Genomic DNA, 12,143 nt, shown 5'->3' on the forward strand with positions numbered 1-12,143 from the left:
GGACTTGGACATTCACGAATTTCAGCATCTTGAAAGCAATTCCCCCCATGATTCCTGAGGGAAGACTGTATTTAACAAGCTCTTACAAATGGGAGACTCACCGGAGCCACTGCCTCTTTCATAAGAGCCCTTGGTAGGAATCCCTGCGGCCTTAGCACTAACACATTCTCCCAGCGGTTGGTCAGTTTTTATTGTTGTTGTTGCTTTGAGACAGTCTTACTGTCACCCAGGCTAGAGTGCAGTGGCCCAATCTCAGCTCACTCCAACCTCTGCCTACTGGGTTCAAGTGATTCTCCTGCCTTCGCCTCCCTGGTAGCTGGGATTACAGGTGTGTGCCACCATACCTGGCTAATTTTTGTATTTTTAGTAAAGATGGGGTTTTGCCATGTCCAGGCTGCAATGGGTCAGTTTTTATGCCTGAAGGCAGTAGAGTGAGCCATGACACATTGCTCCTTTTCATGTTGACTGCCAGGAAGCTTAGGGAAACTTGAGACCAGCCACACTAGCATTTTTGTAATACGAATTTCTTAACCTTATCCCCTTTAAGTTTATGCTCACACCCTTTTATTCTTTCTTTGGTCCTCTTTCAGATTTATGATGTGTTGCATAAGTTATATATAGATCTCCATATATGTATTATATTGTATATATTATATGCGTATATACATATATTATACATATACATATGTATACAGTATATATATTATATATGTATAATATGTAATCCATATACATATAATATCTAATACATATACATATATGTATATGTATGTATTATATATGTATATGTAATACATAATTATATAATACATATACAAATATACATGATATGTATACAACTATGTATAATATATATAATTCAATGTATAACATATTGTATTATATACACATATAATATATACATTATACATATGTATATATTATACCTATATTCTATATTATACATATGTATATAGTATACATATATAGTATAATTATCTGTATATGTAATATATAATACATATATAAATATATAATATGTATACAAATATATATAATATATAAACATCTGTATATGTTGTATTATATACATATATAATACATGCAATAGGTATAATATGTATGATATATGTATTATACATATATGCATACTATATACATAAATATGTGTGTGGAGTTATACATATATGTATATGTACACATATATCCATATATTATATATGTACGTATTATATTTGTAGTGGAAAAGTATATTCTGTGTTGCTTTGTATAATAATGCATAAAGAAAACAGCTCCCGCACACTGAGTGCCAGAAGTTTGCAACCTCACATCAGTCCCAGGACACAGATAACATTTGTCGTCCCTGCGAGACAATGAGGAACAGGAGGTCTCAAGGGAACCCACATGCTCAGCGCATTCAGCCAGTAAAGGGCCGAATGGGGATGACAAGCTGGGCCTGGCCGGCTCCACTCCCGCTACCAACACCCAGTTTTCCCGGTGCTATGCTGCAAGCTGTGGGAACCACCATATTCTTTCTCGAAGTGTTCTGTGATTTGAAGAAAATATTTAATGCTTTAATTCCTTTGGAGTGTCGTGGACTGTCCGGGACGGGTAGGCACGTCTGCCCGGGGTCTCTCGACCTGCAAGAGGGTCCCAATACCTGGAAGAGGGAGTGGGCCTGGAAAAATAATAAAGACAGAGAGAGAGAAAGTGAGGCATCCGGAGGGCTGATAATCTGTGCCTAAACAGCAAATTTTATTTTTCAAAGGCCAGGAATAAATACACTTTCTTGGCTCTGGTTTACGTCATAGCAAGAGGAATGCAAATGTATGCCTCACATGGCCTATACAATAGAGAAGTCAGATATGCAATTAGTGGTTGTAAAAAGTAACAGAATTTCCTGTAATCACAAAGCTTGTTTACATCCAAACATTATTCACAAAGCTTGTTTACATCCAAACATTATTCCTCCTGGCTGCAGGTATCTCTGGTTTGACCTTGTTTTAGAACTGAGATGTGAAAAGGTTTTCTGGTTTTGCTCATCAGAATATCTTTTAATCAGATTTTCCTTTGTCTGCTCCTGACTCAACTTAACTCAACTTCCCCATTCAGGAGTCTCTGAGTCAGAAATCAAAGCCATCCCTTATGGTGGCATTTGCTTTGCAAATATCGACAGTTAAACCATTATCTAGGGTACAAGGCAGTCAGGTAAGGTTTAAGGCTTATTCTTAAAAAGAGTCATAAAAAGGTTAAAAGCAGGAACCGGTTGCTGGCAGGGGGTCACTCGGTCTAGCAGCAACACATAGTTTTAGGCCCAAACGATATTGTGGTTGATATTAGAAACTGATCATTCATCTTTCAGATCCTCTTTCCGGATAGCTCGACTGCCTCCAGTAGGAAACTGTGTTTGGGATCAAACTCACCGTATAGTGAGACTCACGCCTTTTGGGGGTCTCACACGGGAATGTTCCCCACATCGGAGTTTAATTGGAAAATTTATTATGAAGGCTTAAGTTGATATTTTCCCCCAACTGTTAACCAGTGTTCAAAACTTCTATTGAGAACCCTCTATTTTTTTAGTATCAAATTTTTTTTGAGACAAAGGCTCACTCCATCACCCAGGCTGGAGTGCAGTGGCACAATCTCAGCTCACTGCAACCACCACCTCCCAGGTTCAAACAATTCTGCCTCAGCCACCCAAGTAGCTGGGATTACAGGCAGCCACCACCACATCCAGCTAATCTTTGTATTTTTAGTTGAGACAGGGTTTTACCATGTTGGCTAGGCTGGTCTTGAACGTCTGAGCTCAAGTGATCCACCCAACTTGGCCTCCCAAAGTGTCGGGATTACTGAGCCCCTGCACCCAGCCTAATGTCAATTTCATGGAGATAAATTTACATTTTACACAATCTATTCATTCATGGTGTACAACTCAATGTTTTTAGTATATTCACAAAATTGCGCCATTCTAGAACGTTTTCTCACCCTCCCAAAGGAAATCCCATCCCCATTTGCAGTCACTCACTCTGCAGCTTCCACAGCCCACCAGTCCTGGGCAACCTCTCATCTGCTTTCAGGCTCTGTGGAGTCTCCTGTTCTGGACATTTCATATAAATGCAATCATACAATATGTGGTTCTCCCTGACTGGCTTCTTTCGTTAGCAGAATATCTTCAAGCCTCCTTCATATTGTAGTGTGCATGCAAACTTTTTCTGTAGCTTAATAATCTTTCACTGTATGAACAGATCACGTTTTACTTACCCATTCATTGGTTGACAGACATTTGTGGTGTTTACACTTTTTGCCAGTTATGACTCATGCTCCTATAAACGTGTATAACTTTGGGTGTGGATGTATGTTTTCATGTCTCTTAAGAGCATGCTTAAGAGAATTGCTGAGTCATATGGTAACTCTATGTTTAATCTTTTGAGAAACTAACAGACTATTTTCCAAAGTGCCCCGACCATTTTACATTCCCATCAGCAGTGCATGAGGATCCCAATTTCCCCACATCCTCACCAGCACTTCTTATCATCTGTCTTTCTTTTAACAGCCACCCTGGTGGCTGTGAAGTGGTATCTCATTGTGGATTTTATTTGCATTTTTGATGGCTAATGATGTTAGGCACCTTTTCATGTATTTATTAGCCTTCATATATCTTGTGGAGCCATGTCAATTTTTATATATGGGCAAATGATCTGAAAATACATATACACATATATATGGGCAAAGGATCTGAAAAAATATATATTTATATTTACCTCTGTGTGTGTGTGTGTGTGTGTGTGTTTCTGTGTGTGTGTTTGTGTGTGTGTGTATATATACATATACATATATGGGTAAATGGGTAAACATATATTTGAAGCAGGGTCTCGCTCTATCATCCAGGCTGGAGTGCAATGGCATGATCTGGGCTCACTGTAACCTCTGCCTCCTGGATTCAAGTCATCCTCCCACCTCAGCCTCCTGAATAGCTGGGACTACAGGTGTGTGCCACCACTTCCAGCTAATTCTTTATTTTATTTTATTTTATTTTATTTTTTTGAGATGGAGTTTCGCTCTTGTTACCCAGGCTGGAGTGCAATGGCACGATCTCAGCTCACCGCAACCTCCGCCTCCTGGGTTCAGGCAATTCTCCTGCCTCAGCCTCCTGAGTAGCTGGGATTACAGGCACGTGCCACCATGCCCAGCTAATTTTTAGTATTTTTAGTAGAGACGGGGTTTCACCATGTTGACCAGGATGGTCTCGATCTCTTGACCTCGTGATCCACCCGCCTCGGCCTCCCAAAGTGCTGGGATTACAGGCTTGAGCCACCACACCCGGCCCCAGCTAATTCTTATATTTTTTGTAGATAGGGAGTTTTGTCATGTTGCCTAGGCTAGTCTCAAACTCCTGGGCTCAAGTGATCCTTCCACCTCAGCTTCGTCTCCCAAAGTGCTGGGATTATAGATGTGAGCCACTGTTCCCAGCCCCATATTTTAATTGTTTTCTTTTATTATTATTGAGTTGTACCAGTTAATTATATACTCTAGATACAAGATTCTTATCAGGTATATGATTTGCAAAGTTTTTCTTTCCTTTTCTCTTCTCTTCTCTCTCTCTTTTTTTTTTTTTTTTTTTTTTTTTTTTTTTTTGAGACAGTCTCACCCAAGCTGGAGTGATCTCAGCTCACTGCAACCTCAGTCTCCCAGGCTCGAGTGTTCCTCCCACTTCAGCTTCCCAAGTAGCTGGGATTACAGGTGCACACTGCCACTGTTAGCCAATTTTTGTATTTTCAGTAGAGACAGGGTTTCACCATGTTGACCAGGCTAGTCTTGAACTCCTGACCTCAAATGATGCGTCCACCTCAGCCTCCCAAAGTGCTGAGATTACAGGTGTGAGCCACCATGGCCAGCCAAGAATTTTCTTGACGGTGCACTTGGAAGCACAAAAGTTTTTAATTTAGATGACGTCCAATTTATTTTCTTTTGTTGCCTGTGCAGTTGGTGTCATGTCTAGGAAACTATTACCTACTCCAATGGCAAGAAGATTTAGCCCTGAGTTTTCTTCTAAGAGTTTTATGGTTTTAGCCCTTACAACTAGGTTTTTTTGTGGTTGTTGTTAATTTGTTTGTTTGTTTTTATCTATTTTGAGTTATTCTTTGTATATGATGTGACGTAGGAATCCAAATTCATTCTTTGGCATGTGGCTACACAGTTGTCCCAGCACCATTTGCTGAAGATGACTATCCTTTTCCCATTGAATAGTCTTAGCACCTGTCAAAATTCATTTGACCATAAATGTATGAGTTTATTTACAGATACTCAATTCTGTTTTCTTGATCTATATCTTGAAACTTGACCTATATCCTACATCTCTTGACCTATATCCTGTGCCAGTACAACACTGTCTTGATTACTGTTGCTTTGTAATAGGTTTTGAAATCAGGAAGTGTGAATCCAACTCTGTTCTTTTTCGATTGTTTTGGCATGGGTCTCTTGAGTTTCCAGGTGAATTTTATGATCAGCTTATCAGTTTCTGCAAAGAAGCCACCTGGGATTTTAATCAAGTTTTGTTGGAAATGAAGATCAATTTGGGGAGTATTGCCACTTAATATTCTTCTGATCCATGAAAATTGGATATCTTTCTATTTATTTAGGTCTTCTTTAATTTTTCCAATAATGTTTTATAATTTTCAGCATCTAAATGTTGCCCTTCTTTTGTTAAATTTATTTCTAAGTACTTTATTCTTTTTGATGATATTATAAATAGATTTTTTTTTTCATTTTCATTTCTGGTTTGATCCTTCCTACTATACAAAAATACAATTAATTAGTGTATATTGAACTTGTATTCTGAAACTTTGCTGAACTTGTTTATTACTTCCAATAGCTTTCTGGGGTTGATTGTTTATTTTTTACTGGATTCCTTAGAATTCTCTATATACAAGATTATGTCATCTGCAAATAGAGATCATTTTATGTCTTTCTTTCCAATCTGAATGACTTTTTATTTCTTGGCTAAGAGACTTATAATCTCCATTATAATTTTGAATAGTAGAGGTGAAAGTGGGTATTCTTACCTTCTTTCTGATCTTGAGAAAGCATCCAGTCTTTCACAATTAAATATGGTGTTTGCTGTGTAGTTTTCATAAATGCCCTTCATCAGATTTGAGAAAATTTTCTCCTATACCTGGTTTATTGAATATTTTTATTATGAAGGATTGTTGAATTTTGTCAAATGCTATTTGATATCATATGTCTAACAAGATGATCATGTTTTTGTCCCTTGTTCCATTCATATGATGTATTACATTAATTGATTTTTGCATGTTAAACCAACCTTGCATTCCTGGGATAAATTCTACTTGGTCATAGTATATAATCCTTTTCATATATTGTATATATGAAATGAAATCTATTTCATTGAAACATATATACAATATATATTTCATATATAAATGAAATATATTTCATATATTTCAGTTTGCTAGTATTTTGTTGAGGACATTTTCTTCTATATTAATAAGATATATTGGAGTATAATTTTCTTTTCTTGTGACTTTTGTCTGGTTTAGTAGCCCTTCCATTTTTTTGTATTTGTGGTGCCTCTTCTATAAAATAACATTTTTAGAGATAAGAATTTATTTCTGGGCTGGCCATTCTGTTTCACTGATCAACTACTTTGTATCAATACACATTCCTTTTATTATTGTAACATTTAATGATATTTGGAAGAAGTCTCTCTTTATTATCTATATTGCTCAAAAAGTTTAAGCTAATCTTGGCTGTCTATCCTGCAGATTAATCTCATAATCATTTTATCAAAACAGTCTGATCAGTTTTTTCACTGGAATTGCACTAAAACTATAAATATTAACTTGTATTAACTATTTTTTTTTTTTTTTTTTTGAGACGGAGTTTCGCTCTTGTTACCCAGGCTGGAGTGCAATGGCATGATCTCGGCTCACCGCAACCTCCGCCTCCTGGGTTCAGGCAATTCTCCTGCCTCAGCCTCCTGAGTAGCTGAGATTACAGGCACGTGCCACCATGCCCAGCTAATTTTTTGTATTTTTAGTAGAGACGGGGTTTCACCATGTTGACCAGGATGGTCTCGATCTCTCGACCTCGTGATCCACCCGCCTCGGCCTCCCAAAGTGCTGGGATTACAGGCTTGAGCCACCGCGCCCGGCTTTGTATTAACTATTAACTGATATATTTTTAATATTTCGATTTCTCATCCAAGAAAAACCCAGGCTTCTCTAAACATGCAAGCTTCCTTTCATCTCTCAAGTTTTTCCTTTATATAGGTTGTTTGTATTTATTAACACGATTATCCTGCGTGTTCTGGCTTTGTTACTACAATACTATACTTGGAATCTCTCCACTTTCTAACTTGTTTTTGTTGACATGCAATGAGTCTATCTTATTCAGGATGTGGGCTGAATTATTTGTAGTTCTAGTAGTTTCAGTTGGTTCTTTGGGGTTTTCTAGGTACACAAGTCATGTCATCTACAAATTATTTACATTTCTTTCTGATAACTTATTTGTTTTATGTCTCATTATGCTGCCCCAAACCTCTGGGAACATGTTAATAATGATGAGAGCAAGAACCATACTCTTATTGGGAACACCTCTGATTTTTAACCATTACCATGTTGAAATGCACGCAGTCTCTTCTGTACCACGGTGAATTTTCCTTCTAGTCTTATCTTTAAAGGTTTTTTGCTGGGGATTGGTATTTGACTTTGTCAAGTGACCTATAAATGTGTTATATTGTATTAAGATTTTCTAATGATTATGAAATTGCCTCAATTTTATTAAGTAAATCACTCTGAAAACATTTTGATAAAGAAATTAAAACATCTCATTTAACTGTTAATCCTTACTTCGAATCTGATTCTTTGGGAAACCCCAGTTTTTGAAAGTATACACCTAAAACAGCTTTACGTTTCCCCATCATGGCTACTAACTTCCCTCTGTCCGGACTCACTTCTCTGCTGCATAGCAGGGGTCTTGGAGTTTTGCTGTCCAGATCCCACAACTTCCCTGTCTCCTTTAGTTTTTAGAATAGACTCATTTTTGTATTTAAGGTTCTGTGCTAGTCATTTTTTTTTCTCTCAAATGAAGTATTTAATTTTTGAATACATTATACTCTGGCATAGCTTTTATTATTATTATTATTATTTGGAGACAGAGTCTCACTCTGTTGCCCAGGCTGGAGAGCAGACACACAATCTCAGCTCACTGCAACTTCACCTCCCAGGTTCAAGCAATCCTCCTGCCTTAAATTCTTCCTCCCCATCCTACTCCCCAACTATCCAGGATCCCTCACCTGATTTAACCTAATTTTAGATATATGTGTGTGCGTCTGTGTGTGTGTGTGTGTGTGTGTGTGTGCGTGTGTGTGTAACCATTGATACTAATTTTGATACTAATTTCTCACAACTCCTTCCAGAAGTTTTTAGGCACATCTGAATAAATTTGCATACATTTCCCTCGTTATACTGATAGAAACATATCAAACATACTCTTGTTGCTTTTTTTCTTGATGTATCCTAGCATCCTTTCTTGACCAGTATTGTACATTGAACTTCCTCTTTTTGGCTTTTACAACTGCATCATCTCCCATTTGTGAAAACGTTTAGAATTTTCTCATCTGTGAGGCCAGTTTCTGGTTAAGAGACATCCCTGTTCCTTCCAATTGCTTGCCCTTGAACAATCTGCCATGAGTCACTGGCTCCAGGAGGATGCTGGAGTGAGTCACCTGCACCCAGGACACTCCCTACAGTGCAGCCAGATCCAGGGGCCAAACTCCTGCCGGGGAGATGGCTGGGTCAAAGCATATTTGCTTTTTTATTTTGACAGGCATTGCCAAACTGCCCCGTGGGGCTGGAATCCATGTAAACTCCCACCAGCAGGGATGGCGGCTGCCTGCTGCCCTCGGCTGCACCAATTACTCTCTTGAGTTTTTGCCAATACAGCAAGTGAAAAAAGACATCTCCGTGTGATTTGGATTTTCGTTCCTCTTACGAGGCACAGGGTTGAAAATCCTTTCACAACATTTTAAGGGTGATTTGTATCAGCTTTCCTGTGCGCTGTTTATATATCCTTTGCTTATTTCAGCCATGTTCCAATTTTCCAAAGTTCAATCTCATATTGTTCAAAGCTCCACTTGCAGACTGTTTGGGGAGTGGCAAGCAGCTGGCCTGGAGCCACCCTCCTCCCCTCTCCGCCTCTTAGTGGTGGGGGAAGGAGCAGGGATCGACCAGCTGAGGCACCCCTCCTGGGCCAGCTGTGCACCATGGTAGGAGGCATCCTTCTGGGGCCTTTGAGGTTGTCACACACACACACACACACACACACACACACACACACACACAGGAGACCATCCCTCCCAGAGGAGTGGCCACACCTGCCTCTGGCCCCGGGGGCACCTGCCTGCTTACAATCCCTTCTCCAGCTTGAGTCTCCTATTGCTTGGCCCAGTGGTCATCTGGACAGTCCCCATTTGGGTTCTAAGGACCCTCAGGGAACTCCAGGGTCTTCTTGTACAAGGGCTGCTCCAAAGACCATGGAGAACAAAGTTAAGGTTGAGAGGGCTCATTTCCTTCAAGGACACGCAAGCCACAATCCCTTTGAGCCCCGTGGAACAAAGTCTTCCAGCAGGTCCTACCTTCAGAAATCCTCCAGCCCAAAGCCAGCTCCATTCCCATGTGCAGTGTCTTCCCAGATCTCGGCACCCTCTCCCAGGAGACTCTGGAATGGGCCCATGGGTTCCACAGCCCTGTGAGCTTCCAGCTGGGAGCCTCTCCCTCCTACAGGGACCTCTAGGCCTTTCCAGGGCTTCTTTGGAGCTGGTTTCCTCTTTGCATGGGCTAGGCACCCCCAAAAGGCCAACCTCCTCCCTTCTCCCTCCTCTTCTTTTATCTGAGAGTGGAGACTAACAGGGGGCACACCGCCCCTCCGTGATCCCTCTTTGCCGGCAGACTCAAGCTGCAGCAGAAATTTGTTTGGCCTTAGCAGTAATTCCAGAACATCAGAAAAAATCCTGCTCTGGCTGGGCGTGGTGGCTCATGCCTGTAATCTCAGCACTTTGGGAGGCCAAGGCGGCTGGATCACTTGAAGTCCGGAGTTCAAGACCAGCCTGGCCGACATGGTGAAACCTCCTCTCTACCAAAAATATAAAAAATTAGCCGCGTGTGGTGGTGCGTGCCTGTAATCCCAGCTACTCAGGAGGCTGAGGCAGGAGAATTGCTTGAAACCAGGAGGCAGTGGTTGCAGTGAGCCGAGATCATGCCCCTGCACTCCAGCCTGGGCTACAGAGTGAGACTCCGTCTCAAAAAAAAAAAGAAAGAAAGAAAAAAAGAAAGAAAGAAAGAGTCCTACTCTGCATCTTACACTGCCTCCATCATTTGATTTATTCTTTCTTCCTGCTGTATGCAATTTTTGCCTTTTGATTTATAAATGCTGTATATAACTTTTAAAGATATTTAATTGACAAATACAGAATATGTTCAAAGTATACAATGTGATGATATGATATATACATTGTGTAGTGATTATCACCATCAAATTAACACACCCATCTCCACCCATGTTATATGTTAGATCCCCAGAACTTGTTCATCTTATAACTGAAAGGTTTTACTCTTTGACCCTCATCTGCCCATTCTCCCTACCCCATCCCCCACCACCTTTGGCAACCATTGTTCTCCTCTCTGCTTCTGAAAGTTTGACTTTTTAGATTCTGCATATAAGATCATGCAGTAATTGTCTTTCTGTATATGGCTTATTCACTTAACCACATGCAGAAAGCCCAACCAAGCTCATCCATTCCAAGCTCATCATGCTGCTGCAAATGGCAGGGATCACTTGAGGTAAGGAGTTTGAGACCAGCCTGGCCAACACAGTGAAACCCCACCTCTACTTAAAAAAAAAAAAAAAAAAATTAGCCTGGCCTGGTGGCGAGTGTCTATAATCCCAGCTACTTGGGAGGCTGAGGCAAGAGAATTGCATGAACCCGGAAGGCGGAGGTTGCAGTGAGCAGAGATGGTGCCGCTGGACTCCAGCTTGGGAGACAGAGCAAATCTCTGTTTCAAAAAAAGAGAGAAAGAAACAAATGCAATCTCTGGCCCCACCTGGACCTCCTGAGTCAGAATCTGTGATTTAATGAGAGCCCAGTCTAGGAGCCTCAGCTCTCCACGCCCACCGTGCCCCTCCCGACAGGCACTGCGCCTTCCTCCACTGCAGCTGGTGATTGCTACAGCTCAGCCTGTAACCAGCTCCCCGCAACTCCCCACCTCCGTGTCCCCATGTGTCCTGACCTCCCAGGCCACTGATTCACACACTGATTCATGCAGCCCAGGACTGGGAGGTGTAATAGTCACCTCAGCTCCTGGGCCTGAAGCCGCATAACTAACACTGAGACAGCCGAATAGAGCCTCCCCCTGCCTCTGATTCTCCCAGGCCTGCCTTCAGCTCACAGTTACAACAGCAGCTTTTGACCACATCACAGATCCCCCCAACAAATGAGTCAGATAGCTGCAGTGTGGCCCCTGCCGCACCATTTCCCAGCCATATGACCTTGGCCAGATAATCACAGCTCTGAGAGTGGCAGCTGCCTCATCTATAAAGTGGTGGGGGTGGAGGAGGTAATTATCACATTGACTCATGCAGAACTTGTGAGGCTTGGCTAAGGTAACTCATCCATTCATCTATCGTTGTAAAAAGATGTTTACAGAGTGTTGCTGTGTGGCCGGCATCAGGGACAGCAGAGACCCAAACAGACCAAGTCCTGCCCTAAGGAAGCTTATTAAGGAGGGAATGTGGGCAGACATAAAATGAAGCCGAGTCCCATGCCGGCAGGTGCTTGGGGGGTGTTCATGCATGCATGCGTGAATGAATGAATGCATGAATGCAAGTGCCCTGTGAGCCACACCCTCCCTCAATCACCAAGCTATCCCCAGGCTCCTCCACCCTAAAGTCACCATGGGACAGAAAGCCATGGGTCTAAAGCTGCAGAGGAACTTAAGGGAACATCAGGAGATTGGGGTGGGGGAAGCTGCGGGGTTTTCCGGCAGTTAATGGATATAGACGAATCAAAGCAATTATAAAAAGATTCCAGACGTAGAGCACACTTGCCTAAAATAGTTGATAATTGCAGCGGAATTAGGGTTGTTTTA

General features: G+C 41.2%; 1 protein-coding gene across 1 annotated transcript in view; it reads left to right on the top strand.

Moving 5' to 3' along the window:
- Positions 1–12,143, top strand: part of NGEF (neuronal guanine nucleotide exchange factor) — a 130,844-nt gene that overhangs the window by 18,639 nt on the left and 100,062 nt on the right. The gene's annotated exons all lie outside the window — the stretch shown is intronic.

Source organism: Saimiri boliviensis, chromosome 5 (genome assembly GCF_048565385.1).
Source record: "Saimiri boliviensis isolate mSaiBol1 chromosome 5, mSaiBol1.pri, whole genome shotgun sequence".
Taxonomy (NCBI): domain Eukaryota; kingdom Metazoa; phylum Chordata; class Mammalia; order Primates; family Cebidae; genus Saimiri; species Saimiri boliviensis.